The sequence below is a fragment of the Vombatus ursinus genome, unplaced genomic scaffold (assembly GCF_900497805.2).
Source record: "Vombatus ursinus unplaced genomic scaffold, bare-nosed wombat genome assembly UNPS02014909.1, whole genome shotgun sequence".
In the NCBI taxonomy this organism is placed as follows: domain Eukaryota; kingdom Metazoa; phylum Chordata; class Mammalia; order Diprotodontia; family Vombatidae; genus Vombatus; species Vombatus ursinus.
This window is the reverse complement of record NW_020954687.1, coordinates 14,778,807-14,798,787: the sequence shown is the minus strand read 5'-3', so window position 1 is coordinate 14,798,787 and position 19,981 is coordinate 14,778,807. Positions and strand designations below refer to the sequence as shown.

At 35.9% G+C, this 19,981-nt stretch overlaps 1 pseudogene; it reads right to left on the bottom strand.

Annotated features, from left to right (window-relative positions):
• Nucleotides 1–18,576: 18,576 nt before the first annotated feature.
• Nucleotides 18,577–19,745, bottom strand: LOC114029078 (annotated as a pseudogene).
• Between the last annotated feature and the right edge of the window lie 236 nt (nucleotides 19,746–19,981).

Sequence of the window (19,981 nt, the reverse complement as noted above, 5' to 3'; positions counted from 1 at the left end):
TGTGCTCAAATTGTTAATTATTTCAACTAGTTTTAGTTGGTTCTCTGGAATTCTCCAAATATATCATCATATCATCTGCAAAAAGTGATAATTTTGTTTCCTCATTGCCTATTCTAATTCCTTCAATTTCCTTTTCTTCTCTAGTTGGTAAAACTATCATTTCTAGAACACCATTGAATAATTATGATGCTTAGGGGCATCCTTGCTTCATCCTTGATCTTATTGGAAAGACTTGCAGCTTATTCCCAGTGCAGTTAATGCTTGCTGATGGCTTTTGATAGATACCACTCATCATTTTAAAAGCAGGTAGGTGGCCCGGTTGATACAATGCAGGACTTGGAGTCAGGAATACTTATCTTCCTGAATTCAAATTTGGCCTTAATCTTAAAAGGTGTGTGACCCTGGGCAAGTAATTTTACCCTATTTGCCACAGTTTTCTCATCTGTAAAATTAGCTGGAGAAGGAAATGACAAACTAGTCCAGTTACTCTACCAAGAAAAGCCCAAATGGGGTCATGAAGAATCAGATGCCACCAAAAAATTACTGAACAACATGGAAAGCTCCATTTTTTCCAGTGCTTTCCAATATTTTTTTTTAAATAGGAATGAATGTTGTATTTAAGAAGAGCTTTTTCTGCATCTATTCAGATAATTATGATTTTTGTTGGTTTTCTTACTGATATGGTCAATTATGTTGATAGTTTTCCTAATATTGAACCAGTCTACATCCCTAGTATAAATACCACTGGGTCATAATGTATAATTTTTGTGACATACTACTTCAATCTCTTTCTAGTATTTTATTTAAAATTTTCCTATCAATATTTATTGGGAAATTTAGTCTATAGTTTTCTTTCTCTATTTTTGTTCTTCCTGGCCTAGATATCAGCAACGTATTTAGATTAACCATGAAGAATAAGTTGCTAGACAAACTGAGTATGATCCTATAGGAAGGGAAACAATATTTAATAAAAGGAATAGAAGGATTTTTAAGCATTATTGATTAAAAAAAAAAACAGGGGAAGACCTAGAAACTTTGAAATAAAAACACTGGCATTGAGAGATATAAAAATGTAAATAAGACCAAGCAATATAAAGGCATTGAATAAAGACTAAGTGTTTTTCAGTCTAACAGGGAGAGATGATACAATTGTCCCATCAAGACTCTAATGTGAATCACTTTTGGTTAGAGAAATGCAAATCAAAACAACTCTGAGGTACCACATCACACCTATCAGATTGGCTAACATGACAAAAGAGGGAAATGATAAATGTTGGAGAAGATGTGGGAAAATTGGAACACTAATACATTTTTGGTGAAGTTGTGAACTGATCCAACCATTCTGGAGAATAATTTAGAACTGTGCCCAAAGGGCTATAAAACTGTATACCTTCTGATCCAGCAATACCACTTATAGGTCTGTATCCCAAAGAGATCATAAAAAAGGGGAAAAGGACCTGCATGTACAAAGCTGTTTATAGCAACTGTTTTTGTAGTGGTCAAGAATTGGAAACTGAAGGGATGCCCATCAACTGGGGAATGGCTGAACAAGTTGTGGTAATGGAATACTATTATTTCTTAAGAAATGTTGAGCAGGCTCAGATTCTTAAAATCTAGCCAATAGCTTACTAATGTTCAGACTCCCTAAGAGTCTGCCCAATATGATGGATGTTCTAATAAATCTTGTCTTTGGCTAAAAGAAGGCTTGGGTCAAATTCTTTCGGACAGGAACCGCGTGTTGTGATTTTGGGGTCCCAGGACCCCTGAGCCCATAAACCACATTATTTTGGTGGCCCACACAAGGGGAAAGTGCCTAACCCCAAGTTCTTCTCCAGCCAAGACTGGAAGGTATATAAGCCTCCCCTCCCTCCTTTCTTGCTCTGCAGTTAGGGTCACTCTCCAAGCATCAGGGCTTGAAGGTGCTTTTGGGGCAGACAGTTAGGAGGTTGTCTCTCACTCAGCCTGAGGCTCTCAGGCTCTCCTTCCACTGGGTCAGTTCAAAGCCGTGGACCTGGGTACACCTTCTGCAGCATAGAGGACAAAGACGGATGCCCTCTCTGGAAGTGTGTGCTCAATTCTGTTAATTCCCTTGATGCTAGGGAATTGGGGAAAACTGCAGTTACAGTATCTGTTAACCCCTCTCATAGGAGAAGAGAGTTTCACCCTTTACCCCTCACTTTTGATTTCGCCCTCCCCCACCTGGGAAAGGAAAGAGGGGGGAGGGGCAGCAGCTAAGCGTGGGTCCCCCTTGCAATGGCCTTGGGCTCTAGGGCAACCTTTGCCTAAAAGCATCACCCAGGTTCAGCACATCCTGCTCAAGGTAGTGAAGATAGCCTCCAAACTTGGGTAAGCACGCTCTTTGAAATTTGTAGTTTTAACTCTTAATGATGAGATGTTGCAGTTATATCAAGCAACTTTTCATAATTTGGTTACCACTAAAATAATTTAGGTATTGCTGGTTATTGTTTTGATGTGTAAGCTAATCAAAAAGCTTGTTTGGGCTTTGTCTTGATGAGAATTTACAAGTGTATAGAAATCTCTAATGATTGGCTTTTTACACCAGGACAAATTTAAGTTGAGATGTAAATCCTGGAAAAGTTTTTCCTAGGCTGTGATTAGTAAAACTTGCTGTTTGAGGTAAAAGCTCATAGGATTTTATTTTGGGTTGTCTGATGGGTCATAATCCATCAATAATCAGTAATCTGAGAGAAATGCCACAAGCTACTCAGAGAAGGTGATACTGGGGGTAAGCCAGAATTGGGAAAAGCTGAGAGGACAATTTTAGCCTCAGTCTAAGATGGGATCCTCCTGGCTTAGTTTCCCTATTATGTTCTTTTGAAAGGGAATGTTACCCACCTGGCTATTCCTGAGTCTGGCTATGAGGTGGATTTGATACAGCATGGTTGGAAAACTGAATTATCTGAATCCAAACAGAGCTAAGGATATTTTATCCTCTCAAAGTTGGGCCCTTAATCTAGTCCCTGCTTTATATCTGGGCCCTTCAGTTTCTTTTCTGTCAGAATTGTGTCTTCTAGACTATAGGCCATTCACCTACAGTTGGCAGCAAACAGCGAGTATCAGCCAATGTGCCCCCATCACTCCCTGGATGCAGCCTGTGCTTGGTTCCAATCAACCCCCTTTTTGGGACCCCCTTGAGTCAGGGACAGTTCTATGCCCCTTGCTAGCAGGAAGCTGGGGTTGGGATCTGGGCCCCAGAAAGGAAAAACCCTGGACTTTCCCACATGGCCAAATCTCCAGTGTTAGCCTGGGGCTATAATCCCATCAACTGGCCTTTCATTGTGGCTACACTCAATCTCCCTTCCATTGTTTTACCTCCCTATGGTGCCTGGTCATTTCCCACACTTAATCCTAGCTAGGCTTCATTGTCTAGGCCCAGGAGTTCTGTTCACTGCAGCTTACTGGCCACTCCCATCCAGATCCCCTTAGGCCCTTCTTCCCATCACCCCAAACTACTTGGCCACTCCTAGATCCCTCCCACAGTCTTCTGTATATAAGGTCCATCTTGTCTCTATTAAGATTTTCAGATTCTTAAAATCTAGCCAATAGCTTGCTAATGTTCAGACTCCTTAAGAGTCTGCCCCATGTGATGAATGTTCTAATAAACTTTGTCTTTGGCTGGAAAAAAAAAAAAGTTGAGCAGATGGATTTCAGAAAAACCTGGAAAGACTTGCATGAACTGATGCTGAGTGAAGTGAACAAAAACAAGAGAACATTGTACACAGTAACAGCAACATTGTGTGATGACCAACTTTGTTAGACAGCTCTTTTCAACAATGGAATGATCTAAGACAACTCCAAAAGACTCATGATGGAAAATGCTATCTACATCCAGAGAAAGATCTATGGAGTCTGAATGTAGATCAAAGCATACTATTTTCTCACTTTTTTTTCTTTCTCATGGTTTTTCCCTTTAGTTCTGATTCTTCTTTTACAACATGATTAATGTGGAAACATGTTTAATATAGTCATACACTATACCAGATTTCATGTTGTCTTAGGGAGGGAAGAATGGAGCTTTTGGGGGAAGATTAGAACTCAAAATCTTATGAAAAGGAATGTTGAAAACTAAAAATAAATAAACTACTTTAAAAAAAAGACTCTAATGTCATCAGGGATCATAGGATAAGTTAAATAACACCATGGCCCTGAGAGTGGTTTTATTATGTTTTGATGATCCTAAAAGAAAAAAGAAAGAAAGTAGAGGGAGAGACATGAAAGGGAAATAGTAGACTATGTAAATAAATAAATAAACATGGCTGAGGAAGGTAGGTGATACTTGAACCTCGCTTTCATTCAAAGTGATCAGAGGAGGGGAGAATATGTATGTGTGTATGTATATATATATATGTGTGTGTGTATATGTGTGTGTGTGTGTATATATATATATATATATATGTATATGTATATACAATCAATCCCCAAGTACAGCAAGGGTGACAATCCTAGAAAATAATATGAAAGTGAAAAAGTGAATGTTGATGCACTGAATCTGTGGGAAATAGGGGGTTAGGTTCTTGCGACCACCAAACAATAAAATTTTTTGCTAAAACTTGCTGAAAATATACTTTTCTACATACAATTCTTTATAACAAAACATTAATTTGTTAATATGTACTTTTCCTAATAATAACCAAGCAATAACCCATAAAATCCAGGGGAGAGGAGAGGTGATGCTAGATGGGATGGGGAGGGCCAGGGGCCATGATGTCAGAAGAATCCTGAGGTAGAAAAAGGAAATGGGCAACATCTACCATCTCTAATCTCCCTTTCAGCTCTATGATTGAACTGCCCCCGATGAAAAGTACATGCCTTGAAGTAAGTTCCCCACCCCAGTCAGAAGTAGGAACTCCCCCTGGGAGAGGCTTGAGCTGGCCAGGTGAGGGTGACCACCATGTCATTTATCCACTTTTCCATTTTTTTCAATTCCCTCGTCTTGTACTTAAGAGGTTACTTTAGTGCTTTCTGAAGCAGATTCACAAATACCTTTATGCCTCCTTTTTGTGGATATAACTTGTGCATTGTGCCTCTCACTTTTTTTTTCTCTACTGCACATAGATTGAATGTTCACGGTTGCTGCTGGGAAAGTGAAAATGAAGTTACTAATAAAATCACAGGAATGCTTGAAGTCATGAAAGTTAAACACATGAATGTTGAGGATTGATTCCACCAAATGGGGGGCAGAAATATACTCATTAGGAAAAGAAGAGGAAATGAGGAGAGAAGGGAATAAGAGGAAAAGTGGATTCATGGAGGAATTTGTCATAAGGAGAACAAACTTTAACCTTAGAGTCTAGATATTGGACAAGGATTTTTAAAAAATGGAAAAAAAAATCAAAACCTTGTAATTGGTCTCTAGTCAAGGGAAAGAGAAGAGGGTCAGGGGAGCAGAAGAAGCTAAAATTATGCATACAGCACTGGTATTAAGCACACCCTTCTCTAATCTGCCTTCTTTTTTTGTAAAGATAGGATGGGGAAAACAAAGAGACCAAAAAAAGTACAAGAGAATAGTATGGAAGGAAATGCCCAGTTATCATATGTGTGAATGTAAATGGGGTGAATATACCCATAAAAAGGAAGAGAATAGAATGTATTAGAAATAGATTCTAATAATATATTACTTACAAGAAATACATTTAAAAATAAAATTCACATAGAGTTAAAATAGGGGGCTTGGTTGGAAAAAATCTATTATGCTTCATGTGAACACACAAAAAAGTAGGGGTAACAATCATTTCAACTAAGACAACAGAAAAAAAGATATGTTTAAAAGAGATAAAAAGGAAAACTATATTTTTTTCTAAAAGGTACTATTACTTTGCACAACACTGCCTCACTTAAATCTGATTCACTTTCATGTCAAGACGTTACCCTCCTAATGCCATTGGTCCTCTTTGAGAACAAAGGACAAGCAACAACAACAGCAACAAGAACAATAGACATTTATTTAATGTCAACCCTAAATATATCTGCACTCAGTAACTTTAGATCTGAATACTTAAAGGAAAATCAACATGTATTAAAGGGTGAAATTAACAATAAAACTCAAAAAGTTGGGGATCTCATGTACCACTTTGAAGGAGACTAATCTAAAAAATAAACAAGAAATCAGTTAGCGACTTAAATAGAATTTTAGAAAAATCAAATAGTTTAGACCTCTGGTGATTATTGAATGGGAGTTTAAAGGATTATGTACATACATGAATGCACACACACAAACATTTTACACATACATATGTGTATGTATATATGTCACACATCTGGATTTTATAAAAATTGATTATGTATTAAGACATATTGTATTATTAAGACATTGATTATGTATTAAGACATTATGTATTATTAAGACATAAAACTTTACAAATAAATGCAGAAAATCAGAAATATGATACACATTTTTACTGACCACAACAAAATTAATAATATATTCAAAAGGAGATATTGAAGAAGCATTTAAAAGAATTGGAAACTGAATATTTTAATCCTAAGCATTTGGTGTGTCAAAAAACAAACCTTAAGAACAAATAATTTCATTAAAGATAATAACAATTAACTTTAAATTGGGGAGGAAGAACAGAAGAGAGGCTATTCTAGGCATCCAAGAAAATTATAAGCAAAGTTTCAGATGTAGGAAAATTGTTGGTATATAAGGAAGATAGAGAGAATTATCATATAGAACTTATGATACCAGAGTTATGTTAGAGAATGATAATATTTTATAGTTGTAGGTCAGTTAGGGTTCTTAATGTGAGGAAGAGGAGGTTTAAATTTTATTTGGTAAGCAATAAGGACTCACTCAAGATATTGATCAGAGTATGAGTACTATACCTAGATTTATGTATATTTAAGCTATACATCCCTTTTAGGATTTCAATCTCTTTATTCACTTTCTTGATTATTCAGAATATATCCTCACATTGAATAATGTCATTCATTTGACAAATTATCTTTGTCAAATTATTCTCTTCGCTTCTTTTCTTTCATACAAACTCTCTAAGTATTAAGATAGGAATGACTAGAAGATTCCTTCCTAGGAAGGATAATCATTCTCCAGTTCCTAAAACCTTCCAGATTTATGCTCTCTTCATTCTGTTTCTGCTATGAATGAGATAGACCTCTTAGGAATTGCTTGTATTCCTGTATTTTCTCTCAAGAGAGAGTCAAGCATAAAGCCTATTCATTTTAAACTGTACTCTGGTGGCAAGTGATATTTGAGTTAGCTTGGTTCTTTCTTCCTTTTAAGAATTATTATATGACCTCTTAGTGGAAATTTTCTATAGAGTACTGTAAGAATTCTGACTACAAGCTTTCTCATTAAACATAATGGAATCTTACAACTGAAAAGATGCTCAGAGAAGATAAATTCCAATCCATATTTGATGTATTTCGCTAGCAATATATCTCCGCATTTTAGCCTCTCTTCATTTGTATACTTAGCATATCATTGAAAAAAATTTTTTGTTGTCTTGTCTGTCATGAACTCTTAAAGAATATTGATTCTATAGACTTCATGTTACCTTTGGCTGCTGTGTCTCTCCACTAGACAAGAAGATTATGTATTTGCTGACTGAGGTGGGTTTTGTATTCTTTGAGCCTTCTAATTGTGGCAATTTCTTTGTTTTGGTTACATTTCTAACAAATGGAAATGTAGTTGGTTAATATATTTTCTTCAGTATGGTTTTGTATTTTGGTGGGGAGTAGATTGAATTTGATCTCCTGTGAGCAAACCAATGTCTTCTTTTCATATTTATTTATTCTTCAAACTGGTATTTACTTTGACATTTACTTTAACTGATTCCACATACCCAGGTGATTGCAAAATTTGTAACTAATATTTTTATTATAGAAATACATATGTATATATACATTTGTATGGACAGAGACAGAAATTTGATGTAAAGTTAGAGATTTGGTATAATGTAAATTGCTGATGTGTAATATGGAGAGATTTGGCCTTGGAATTAGGAAGACATAGATTCAATTCCCACTTCTGATTTATTGTGTGACCTTGATCAAGTCACTTGACATCTCAGTGCCAATTGGACCAATATACATACATTTATACAGACATACACATATGTTCATTATTTATTATGTGATCCAGTACTTGCCTTATATATTACTTTCCTACTCTTTTCATGAAATAAAAGGATTCCAGCAATATTGGATTAACATTTCTATGTATTCTATAGTCATTTGGTCTCTTTCTTGATCCTGAAATATATTTTACAGTATTTTTGCAATTTTTCTTATGTTCATCTTTGTGTCAATATCATCAAATATACAGGCATAAGTTGAATTAATTTGGAAGATTTGTGCAGAACTTTTTTTTAGAACCTATCAACGTTTCATCCTCATGAATGAATGTTGGCACATAGGATGTAATCATTTTCAAAGGATGCTGTTTGATTAAGTCTTTCGCTAGCACAGCAAGGTGAACTGTCTAATTTTCCCATGCAATGATATTTTTTATTGCCTTCTCATACATGAATGAAAAACAACTCTACCAACTACTTTATTTGGTTTTTAGTTATCTCTTTTGCATGACAGCTCTTCAAATATTTGAAGATGTAAATCACATCCTCCCTAGTAAAGTGCTGCACATAAGAAATGCACCTGAAGTAATGAAAAAAAAAGTTAATTAACTGTCTTCAATACAATTGAATCCCTGTGTTGCTTCTAGAAATTCAACCAATATCTCAAAGGTCACAATAGCATAAGATCCATTCTGCATTGAGAAAGTGTCAGGGTCTCCTCAGAACTTAATCTTAGGCCCATTCCGTTGTAGTACTCCTTTCTAAAGAAATACACTCACCAGTAAGGATGTTTTTACTTGGTAACACATAGGTAGTCAGAGTAACATCTTTCCAAATTGACATTCAGAGACAAAAACAAAAACAAAACAAAACAAAAAAACCCAACAAAATTAAAGGGTTAGTGTATGTAAAACAAAATGCTAAAAGAAATAAGGTCATTACAAAAGAATTACAAAGTAAGAGCTCAGGCAGGAAGTTTTATGAAAATAGGGGAAGATAAGGGAAAGGAGAAGCAAGGAGTAAGGCAAAGGCAAAGGAGGAAATGTCAGCTGTCACCCATTTCCAGAATCTTGTTTAGAAAGGAAGGAAATGAGCATTTATTAAGCACTTACTATGTGCCAGGCACTGTGCTAAGCTAAACTTTTTACAAATACAATTTTATTTGATCCTCACAACAATAATGCTGTCATCCCCATCTTACAGTTGAAGAAATTGAGGCATATGGATATTAAATAATTTCCCAAGGTCACAAACTACTCATTGTCTGGGCATAAATATGAACTTAGGTCTTCCTGACTCCAGATTTAGCTCTCTATCAACTACTTAGCTACTTAGCTGACTTGTTCAAATACTAGGAAATGCTGCAAATTAAATATCTGCCTAGGCCTTCAGTGATTTTTTTCTGTTTTCTGTTCATTGAAGCAAAACTTTTCCTGTAGCTTCAGTCAGTTTCCCTAGCAGGTTTCCATCAATAACTAATGTATCCCCTTCCTTTAGTGTGGGGGTATGTGGAGATGGAGTAGTTAATTTGGAGCTGAGATGAATTTTCCCTAGTTGACATATGTGGAGACAGCAGCCATCTGGCAATAGATACCAGAGCACCTGATATATAAAATTTAATTTCCATTTTTGCCTAGTTATTCTGTTGTATTAAATGAATTTGCTTTGAATTCATTGATACCTGGTGTGATCCAGTAAAAGAAGACTCAACAGAGGCTCATAAGACACGAATTTAGATAAATACTTCCACAGGAACAGGGATATGGGCATAGCTGAGGAGAGGAATACACCATGGGACCCTGGGTGCCATAAAAATAATGATTAGCCTCAATGGAATTGCCCTCCTTTTTTGCTCTAACTAATGATTCCCACTGTCAGGAATAAAGAATTGCTCAAATGTTCTTTGAATAGTTTAAGCAGCTATACTATGGGTTAGTTAATAATGATAATACTGTATTTTACATTTTGCATAAAGCTCCATTTAAATATCTTGTGAGCAAAGTACAATTGAAAGTCTTTGCAGAGGGGGTTTGTTCCATCTGTTAAATAGGACATTTTACACATGCTGACAGGATCTTCTGGCACAGCAGCCTTTTCTCACAGAAGTTTGAACAACTGACAAACAAAACCAAACGATTCTTTTAGAAGGGAAAAAAATAAGTTTGTACAAACAAACTGGAAAAATGATAAGCAGAGTATTTTTTTACTCCACAATTTATAAAACAATGTTTGCTTTAGGCAAGGCATGCTTGCAATTGCTACTACAGACGATGAAATGCTTCACTTAGGTTTGTTATTGCAGTCATTTTCCTTCCCAGCAATTGTTAGTGACATCCACCTTAACAAAATTCCTTTCTTATACAAGTATAGGATTTGTACAGTAGCTAGTAGGCCTTTTGTCCTTTAACCATACAGAACATATGCCAAATTCACTGGGGTCCACCCCTCAGAACTGTGACCCAGAGCCAAGCACAGGCACAGCAGGAGATTCCTACCTTAGCACTGGCAGAGAGATCCCTGCAGTCCCCCTCTGATCAGCTACTAGATTCCCCCTCAGTCTGTGGGCCGGGACCTCAGGAGGCAGCTGCTGTCCCAGAGGCCGCACTGGGGACTTGTGGCTGAGACCTAGCTCCTTCTCTCACTGCAGTCACAGACTTTTCCCGCTGACCTTCTAAGTTGTCTTTGGTGTTCCTGGGTTGAGAAGTCTGGAAACCGCCACAGCTCCCTGTGATTCAGTCCTCTGAGACCTGCTCCAGGGTCTCTGCGGCCTGCGCGCCCAGGTCGAACTTCACTCCTTTCCCAGCCTGGCGCGATATACCTTTCTGATCAACCATCCAGGTTGTCTTGGGCTGGAAATTTGTTTCGCTCTGTCTTTTTGTGGGTTCTGCTGCTTTAGAATTTGTTTAGAGTCATTATTTACAGGTATTTGGGGAGAGCTCAAACAAGTCACTACTTTCACTCAGCCATCTTGGCTCTACCCAAGGTAATTCTTTAGTAGTTTGATTGATATGGTTCAGAATAAGCATATTGATTTAGATAGCCATTTTTATTACATTTGCTCAGGCAACAAATGAATAATTAATATTTTTTCAATTATTTAGATTTGTCTGTATGCATGTGGAGTATTTTATAATTATGTTCATATAGTCCCTATGTAGTCTTGATAGGTACACTCCCAAGTATTAGAAAATACATTAAATAAAATATTTGGGGATTTTATAATTCTTGTAAATGACTTTCAGTATGTTACAGGTGGATATGAAGATTTAAATATAATTGTCTCAAAAAAATTTTTAGATAGCTGCCTTTCATTTTTCTTCATTTCGAAACTTCAACTTCCAGGGAATAGAAAGTTTACGTCAGCCTTGCTACATGCTGTCCTTCCTGGAGTCTCTAATAATTTATAGCAAGCCACTTGCTTGAAAGAAATGGTTCATTTGTTTTTGTTGTTTTTACTAAATTTACCATAGAAATGATTGTTAAATTTCAATTTTAATTTCATTTATTTAGTACACTTTCGTTATATACTTGTTGTGTACATGGTAGGGTGTTAGATACTTTGGAGGGCTATAGAAGAATAAGACATGGTAATTGCCTATGGGGAGTTAACCAAATTAACCTGTTTACCTGAAAGACTAAGTTATATTGAAAGATTTCCTTGAGTCTGATAGAACTAAGCATATTCTATGAAAAATGATAAATATGTCACTAATATAGACAACCTGGAAGATAATCATGCCAGACTTAGTATTGAAATGTATTTTTCTTTCAGTGTAGTTTATGATCTTGTCACTTGGATATAACATCACAAGTAAATTCTGAGGGACCTGCAGAGATTTTTAGCACTTTCTTTAACAGTCTTTACTATATATTATTTTTCTATATTGTAAAGATAATTCAATTGGATGAAGTTGTAACATGCAGTTTAAAATAGCTTGCTGTATTTTTGCCCTCAAGAACTACTTAATTGCTCTCTGTGCTAAAATCTGTTGAATCACAGCGATTGCCTGAGAGAGGTTTATGCTCACAAAGATAATTAAAATCATGAAATCTCATAGATGCATCTGTAACACTCATTTGGGAATATAATTGAGAATCTGCAAGATGTATAGAATAGCAGATGTAAAATGGTACAAATGTAAAGTTGCTTAGTAAGATACAATAAAGGCCTTCTGTAGATTTGAGGAAGCATAATCAAATAAAAGTGGCATCAAAATCAGCATGAAATTTTCCATAATGGTTTGATGCCACTATGAAAGCAGAAGTTTGTAACAAAGGGGAAAATAGAAATCAGTATTGCAGTAGCCTTCTAAATCATCCACTTGTCTCCATTCTCCTGTCTCCAATCCATCCTCCACCAACAGATGTTTAGTTGATTTTTCAAAAGCACAGTTGTGACCATGTCACAAATCTTCTCTGGTTGCCCCCTGTGCCTGCAATACTCTCCTTCCTGCATTCCTGCTACTGACCTCCCTAGCTTCCTTTAAATCTCACTAAAATCTCATCTTCTACAAGAAGACTGCTCTAATCCTTCTTAATTCTAATGCCTTCCCTCTGATAGTTATTTCCTATTTACTCTTTATATAGTTTGCTTGGTATATATTTTTTTTCATGCTTTCTCCCAGGCAGAGATTGTCTTTTGCCTCTTTTTTTTGTGTCCTCATTACTTAGCATAGTGTCTGTCACATAGTAGGTACTTAATAAATGTATATTGATTGAAGGACTCCCTACTGGTTCAAAATAAATGATAAACAGCCTGATGTTTAAGGCCATACATAACTTGGCACCTATCTACCTTGCCAATTTTATTTCATATTACTTCCCTTGACTTACTTTCTTTTCTGAACTGAACTGGTTGTTATATGACATACATGACAATCCATTTCCCACCACTTTTCTTTTGCCTAGGCTGTCACCTGAAATATACTTTGAAATATACTTTCTTCTCACTTGAACTTCTTAGAATCTCTTTTAATATATAATGTAAAGGCCTTTGTAAGTTTCAACCCCACAACAACATTTTATGGTCTCCCCTTCTTGACGTTACTTTATATTATTTTATATAAGCTTTGGATTTACCTGTGTCCCCTTCATCTGAATATAATTCCTTGAAACTGTGGCCATTTTTTTTGTCTTTATCACTAGTACTAGCTTGTGCTTAGTAGGTACATAATATGTATTTATTATATTGAATTTAATTTCTTTACATTTCTCTTTAGTTGATTATTATTCTTGTATATCTACATTTCTTTTTAAATTTAATTAAGAGACTTTAGAACGCCACAAGTTATCAAAGACATCTGTGGTAACAAAACATTACTTTGTTATATCACATATGATTTCTACTAACTGGAAAAGACAGCTGGATGCATCCTTTGTAAGCCTGATAATAGTACCTTGTAGCATTAACAGTGAATTTCAACTGAATCAAGGCACAGTCTTACACTTATTAAAAAAGCAATTGACCCAAGTTGTCATTCCCAATTGCTTTTCCCTCCTATCAAGTTGAGAGCTGTACAGAAGTGTACAAATGTGTATCAACACAAACACCTTTATTTATGTTTTCCCATCACATACTAATATTTTTAAGAAAGATTTTAAAAGATATTTGAATTGTTGAGGTCTTTCTCTAAGCTCACTCTTCTTTTTGGTTTTGGAATCAGAACCAATAAAAAGCCCTTAAAAAGTAAATCAGAGGGGGCAACTTATCCTGTTACATAATAACACAGAAATAACACTGCAAATCTTATGAGATTATTAGGCAGTCTGTTCACTGGGTAGATTCATATTCTTCTAAAACATCACCCACCCAGTAGTGACACATTACTAATCTTCAGGTTCAAAGATCCAAGATTTCAGTGCTGTGACTGTGTGCTACACTGTGGCAGCTCCTAACCTCTTTATCTTACTACAGTCTATTTAGTCACTCTGACTAAAACAAACAATCAAATAGATAAATACAGTCATCCCTTGGTGGCCAATTGTTTTGTGATGAATCTTTCTACCTTGGATGTTTCTTGAACAGACCACAGACACTAATTTCATTGCTGAGTCAATAACTTAAAGCCTTTTCACCTGGGTAAGTTTGGCATAGGCTTCAAAAAACCAGATTCAGGGTATAAACAATTCAGGATCAGACCAAGACTTGGCAATGACTTTAAGAAACCAGGCTTAGAGTGTAAACAATTTTCATTGTTCCAGCACACTAAGCAAAGGGTCTCTCAGGAACCTGGGAATGGGAAGAGCCTATGCATGCTCCAAGGGTAGACAGAAAATGTCGTTAATTAATGAAGTTCATATCAGTGTGACTCTAAGTGGTAGAGAATGTCTTACTGCACACAATAACTACTATGTTAAAAGGGAAAATTATTCTCCATGGCGTGAGTTTGAAAATGCATATTTATGCATTATTGAAATAGTTCCCAATGGAATCTAAGTACAGTGCAAACCTATAACTTACTTTGGTGTAAAGATTTGCAACAATAAGCTTAGTGTTTTTGTATGTGATGTGTGTTTTCCTGCATATAAATGGCCTCCTTTAACTGGGTAATGATACTTTAGGAGTGTTTTAAGAGACATATTATTATATCTATGGTTATTTCATAGACTGTAGCTTTAGTGTTAAGAAATTAGTAACAGCCCATTATCCTGAAAGCTATACTTTCCTTGTTCTAAATGATTAATGCTGGGTGTGAGATTAACTAAGTAAAGATTCATCCTTTACTATACTTATAGATGATACAGAAGACACTGGAGGAAAGAAGTGTTGAATTTTGAAACTTTTAAGAGACAGCACTAATTGGGAGCCTCAGTGATTAAAAATTTAAATTTAAACCAATGTAAGAAATCAGCTTCTATTACTCTACTCTCTAATTCATTGTTTTCAGTGTGATTCAAGGAAATAATTTGAGTAACAGCAAGACACAATAGGTGCTAAGATATAGATAACCTATACTACTGGTAATTGACAGTTCTGTTTATCTAACAATGCACAGATTACTTTTAAATGTTATTTAATAATAATAATACATCCTGAGTCTACAACAAAGAAAAGCGATATTATAGTTATTCAAGAATAAGACCAAAATTAATGTCAACAAATCCCCTTATTTGAAACCAATATGATACAGAGTTTCAGGTTTAAAAAATGTTAAGAAAAAACAGTTACTATTACATGTAACAGGACATTTGTTGTATGTTTTATGGTAATTAAAAATTATAGATAGAATCCCTAGGACCAAAGATTTAGCACTAGAAGGGAGCTGAGAGGTACTCTCTAATAGAGCCTCTTGATTTTACAGATGGGGATATTAAGAGCAGAGAATTTAAGTGACTTACCCATAGTGAGCAGGTGACAGAACTTGACCATTAACTCTGACCCTGTGACTCCAAACATAGGACTCTTTCTGCTGTACCAAGAGTATTTAGAAGATTAATCATAAACTTCTAATTGAAAAAATAAGGAATATAAACTATATAATCTCAATAAATTTGTTTCATATTCCAACATTTAGAGTTCTGAATGGTTTTTCAGTGTGGTTTCTTATACTGATGCTTATAATAGGAAAATGTCTAGGGACAGCTGGGTGGCATGATGGATAGAGCACTAGTCCTGGATTCAGAAGGACCTGAGTTCAAATCTGTCCTCAGACACATAACACTTAGTAGCTGTGTGACCTTGGGCAAATCACTTAACCCCATTGCCTAGCCAAAAAAACAAAAACAAAAAGTCTGTAATTTTAATTCTGCTATGAACTAATTTATTTAGAATACGTAACATAAGCTAAGCACCACTCCACTGATGGCTTAAAGAACCATATATTCTTCCCACCAAATTGGAAAGATTTTTGTTTGTGTAATGAGGAACTATGGTAGTCCCTATGACAAGTCGTTGATATGCAAAGGCCAAGTGATTTTCTTACCATTTAAAATTCACATTCATCCTATGTACTTGGATAAAAAATCTCATTCTCACCAGTTCCTGAAAATCATAATTGATGGTAGCTTTCAAAGGAATTGAAAGTTTAAGCTTTTGACTTTATTTCTCAACTTCAGTAGATGTGTCATCAGACATTTATTTAGTTCTCATTATATGCCAGGAACTGTTCTAAGTATTGAGAATATGCAGAAAGAGGAAAATAGACCCTCACATCCTGAAGCTCATGTTAAAAAATAAATCAAGTTTATTTTTAGATAGAATTTTAAAAAATCAATTTTACTTTACTTCCAGGTCAGAACTCTCTCTCCTACCTCTCCTTTCCTATCCTAACCTCCACTGAGAAAGCAAGAAACAAACAAACCCAACAACAACATTACAAACATGTATAGACAAGCAAAACAGATTTTTGAATGGCCATGTTCAAAACAAAATGATAAGTTTCAATATGTACTTTGAATCTATCACCTTTCTGTATTTATGGGTAGTATGTGTTATCATGAGTCCTTCGAAATTGTGGTTGATTATTAGGTTGATCTGAATTTTTAAATCTTTCAAAGTTGTTTTTCCTTACTATATTTGTCTTTATTGTATAAATTGTTCTCCTGGTTCTATTTACCTGATTTTTCATCAGTTCATTCATCTTCCTGCTATTTTCTGAAACCATCCCCTACATCATTTCTTACAGTATTCTATTCATTCTTAAATTTCTTACCTTATTCTAGAACAGGCATTTATCATAACTTGTTCAACCATTTCCCAATTGATGACCATCCCCTCAGTTCTCAATTCTTTGATACCACCCAAACACAAAAAGCTTGCTATAAATATATATATATATATATATATATATATATGGATCATTTTCTTCTTTCTGTGGTTTCTCTGAGAGTAAAGATTTAGTAATGGCATTACTAGGTCAAAGGGTATGCGCAATTTAATAAATTTTGGGGCCCGGTTCCAAATCGCTTTCCAGAACAGGTATACCAGTTCACAGTTCTACCAACAGTGCATTAGTGTACCTGTTTTCCAACAACCCCTCCAGCATTTGTCATTTTTCCTTTTTGTCATCTTTGTCCATCTTATAGGTGTGAGGTGGTATGGAGGAATTTGTAGCCTAATGGAGAGACAGTGTGTAAATGACTGGATAAGATAGACAGAATCAATGAGATGTAATGTAATAGTTTGGGGGGAGTGAGAAGGTAGCCAGAAAGATCTCTTTTAGAAGCTTGTATTTAAGGGAAGTCTGAAAGCAAACTAGGGAACAAAGAAGGTAAAGATGAGGAGGGAGAACATTCCAGTCATCAGAGGATAGCCAGAGAAAGGAAGATGGATTATAATAATCAAGAAACAGGAAATGTTCTAGTATTTTAATATTTAATTTATAAAAATTACACTAATTCCCCCTTACTGAAACAGATCTTTGAATAATACAATTGAAATTAAAATTATAATTGATTACCAAGGACTTTTAGTCATATGGTAAAGGCAGAAAATGAACCATAATGGTAAAAAATAAATTTTTGTTACTATTGAGATGAGCATTAAGTGCAGTGAAGTCAATGTTTTCATAGCCATTTTACTGTGGAAACTTCCAGATTTCCTGCTTGGAAAATGGACTTGGGTAACTTGAATGTTTTATAGAGTTTTACAAGGCTCTGATTGTTCCTTTGTAAGGACTACGTTAGAGGAATTGTAGTGATCATGACTTCCTGGTTTATCTTAGAAAAGTTTCTTGGTCCGTATCTATGCTTTACATTAGACAGGCTTTAAGGAACAATTTTAAGGTCACATATGTGATGGTTGGGGAGGAGTGGGGATGAAAGGATGAGAAGGAAGGGGGAGGAGAGGAGAGAGGAAAAGAGAGAAGGGAAGGGGAGGGGAAGGAGAAGGGAAAAGGAAAGCAAAAGAGGAAGGGAAGGACAGTTCCATTCTTATTCTAAGCCTGTCAGAACCAGCCAACCCCTGTGAAGCTCGTGATGCACTCATTTAATTTAATTTTTAAAAAATTTTTTTAAGGTAATCAGGGTTAAGTGATTTGTTCAGGGTCACACAACTTGCAAGTGTCTGAGGCCAGATTTGAACTCAGGTTTTCCTGACTCTAGGGCTGGTGCTCTATCCACTGTGCCACCTACCTGTCCCCCCTTTTTTATTCCACAAAGCTTTTATTCACAGAAAACTTACAGAGTAGCAAAAAAATGAAACATAACTAGGCCACATATCAAAGAACAGTGTACAATAAGAGACTTGAATTTCTCAATGGTATCAGAAAGAAAATATTTCCATAAATAACATTTACAATTCTAGTATTATGTTTTTCAAGATGTCTGAAGCCTCACAGTGTTAGAATAAATTTCACCAGAACTCATGCAAAAAAATGTGCAACATGAGAATCCATATTAATGTCATATAAAGTACACCAGTTATTTTTCATTCTAGCACATGTCATAATACATTTAAAAAACAAAACAAACAAAAAATCACATCTGGGTCTCATTCGTTCTTCAATTATACTTTTAGTCCCTCTGTGCTATTATAGTCAAATAGTCACTGTTAGTGCTCTTCATCACACCTTTCAGGATGGTGTCACTCCTTGCCGCTGGCTGTCAGGATTGCGGGATACCTCCCTTTCAGACTTACCTTCTTCCTGATGCCTCCAAGGGAGGCATGCGGCTTGAAAGCAGCCTGACAAAGTTCATGAGCATGCTTTAAATCATGGTCAAGTCTTTTGATATCAGTAATTACACTGACTAAACTGGGATACTTGAAGTAATCAGTAAGCTTGGCAATTAGGTGATCTGTTATGCTAGCAATTCTTTGTAGTTCAACATCTGGTTCAATCAGATAGGAAAGTGTTTCAACTCCTTCAACTCACTGCTCTAGCAATCTCTCCTTACTACACAATCGAACCAAACAAGGCAAAGTCTTTAATACAATACAATTGTCATCTGTCCGAATTGCTCCAGCTCTGTACATATATGTTACTCATTCTGTTGATGTGAGCTGCATTTCAATAGGTTTATCCCTCTGTAACATCTTCACAAAAATCTGGGGTAATAATTCTCCATCAACCAAAACATTTATAAGGGGGTTTTCAAAGGCTAGAACTGAGAAGCATTTCAGTGCTTGCTTTTGAACTTCATATGACATTGAAGTTTGCAGATTTACAATATTCTGTACTGCTCCATGGTTAAATAAAATTGCTTGATGATCTGGTGCTTTGCAGCAATGAGAGAAGACCTGACCAATGTATTCTTGTGTATAACGAGATCTACCTAGAAGTGCCATGAGATGGAGAATAATGGTAGCATCTGTATAAAGTAGCTCCTCTGGGTAAAAATGAATATGTAAAATGGGTGGTAAAAATGGTATAAGGCATCTAAGGCAAACTTTAATGAATTTAAAACCTTGTGATAGTAATCCTTGCAGCAAGGCAGGAATAATATGGAAGTCCAGGAAAGACTTGACATTGTTTTTAGTATCCATAGCAAGACTTTCCAACACCACTGCACATTCAATTTTTAGCTCTGTGCTTGAAGTTTCTTGCTGAAGCATGTATAAAAGTCTTGGAACTGCTCCTAAAACAATGAGGTTGGCTTTCTGTTGTTTCCCATTACAGCATTTTTCATATCTATAACACTTTGTAGGACTTTCTGGGGATCAGGGTCAAATAGCCTATCAACATAGTGGTTACTGCTGGCTGTCACTTCTGAAAAGACACGCATGTGGATTCGGGTCTCCAGCAAACATGTCATCTTGATCCTTAGCACTGAGTTGGGGTTAAGGCCAGGAATGGCAACGGCACTTAGGACAGCAGCCTCCCTCCACCGCTACCGATCCCTCTTATTAGTGGAGAGGTTGGCAAGGGAGAGGTGCACACCACTACTGGCATGGTGGTAACTCCAGGAAGGATTCTTGATAAGGAAAAGAAAAAGAAAGAGGAACCCTCTAACCTTCTAACCTTCAGGGACTTCCTCTATGTCTACTTTAG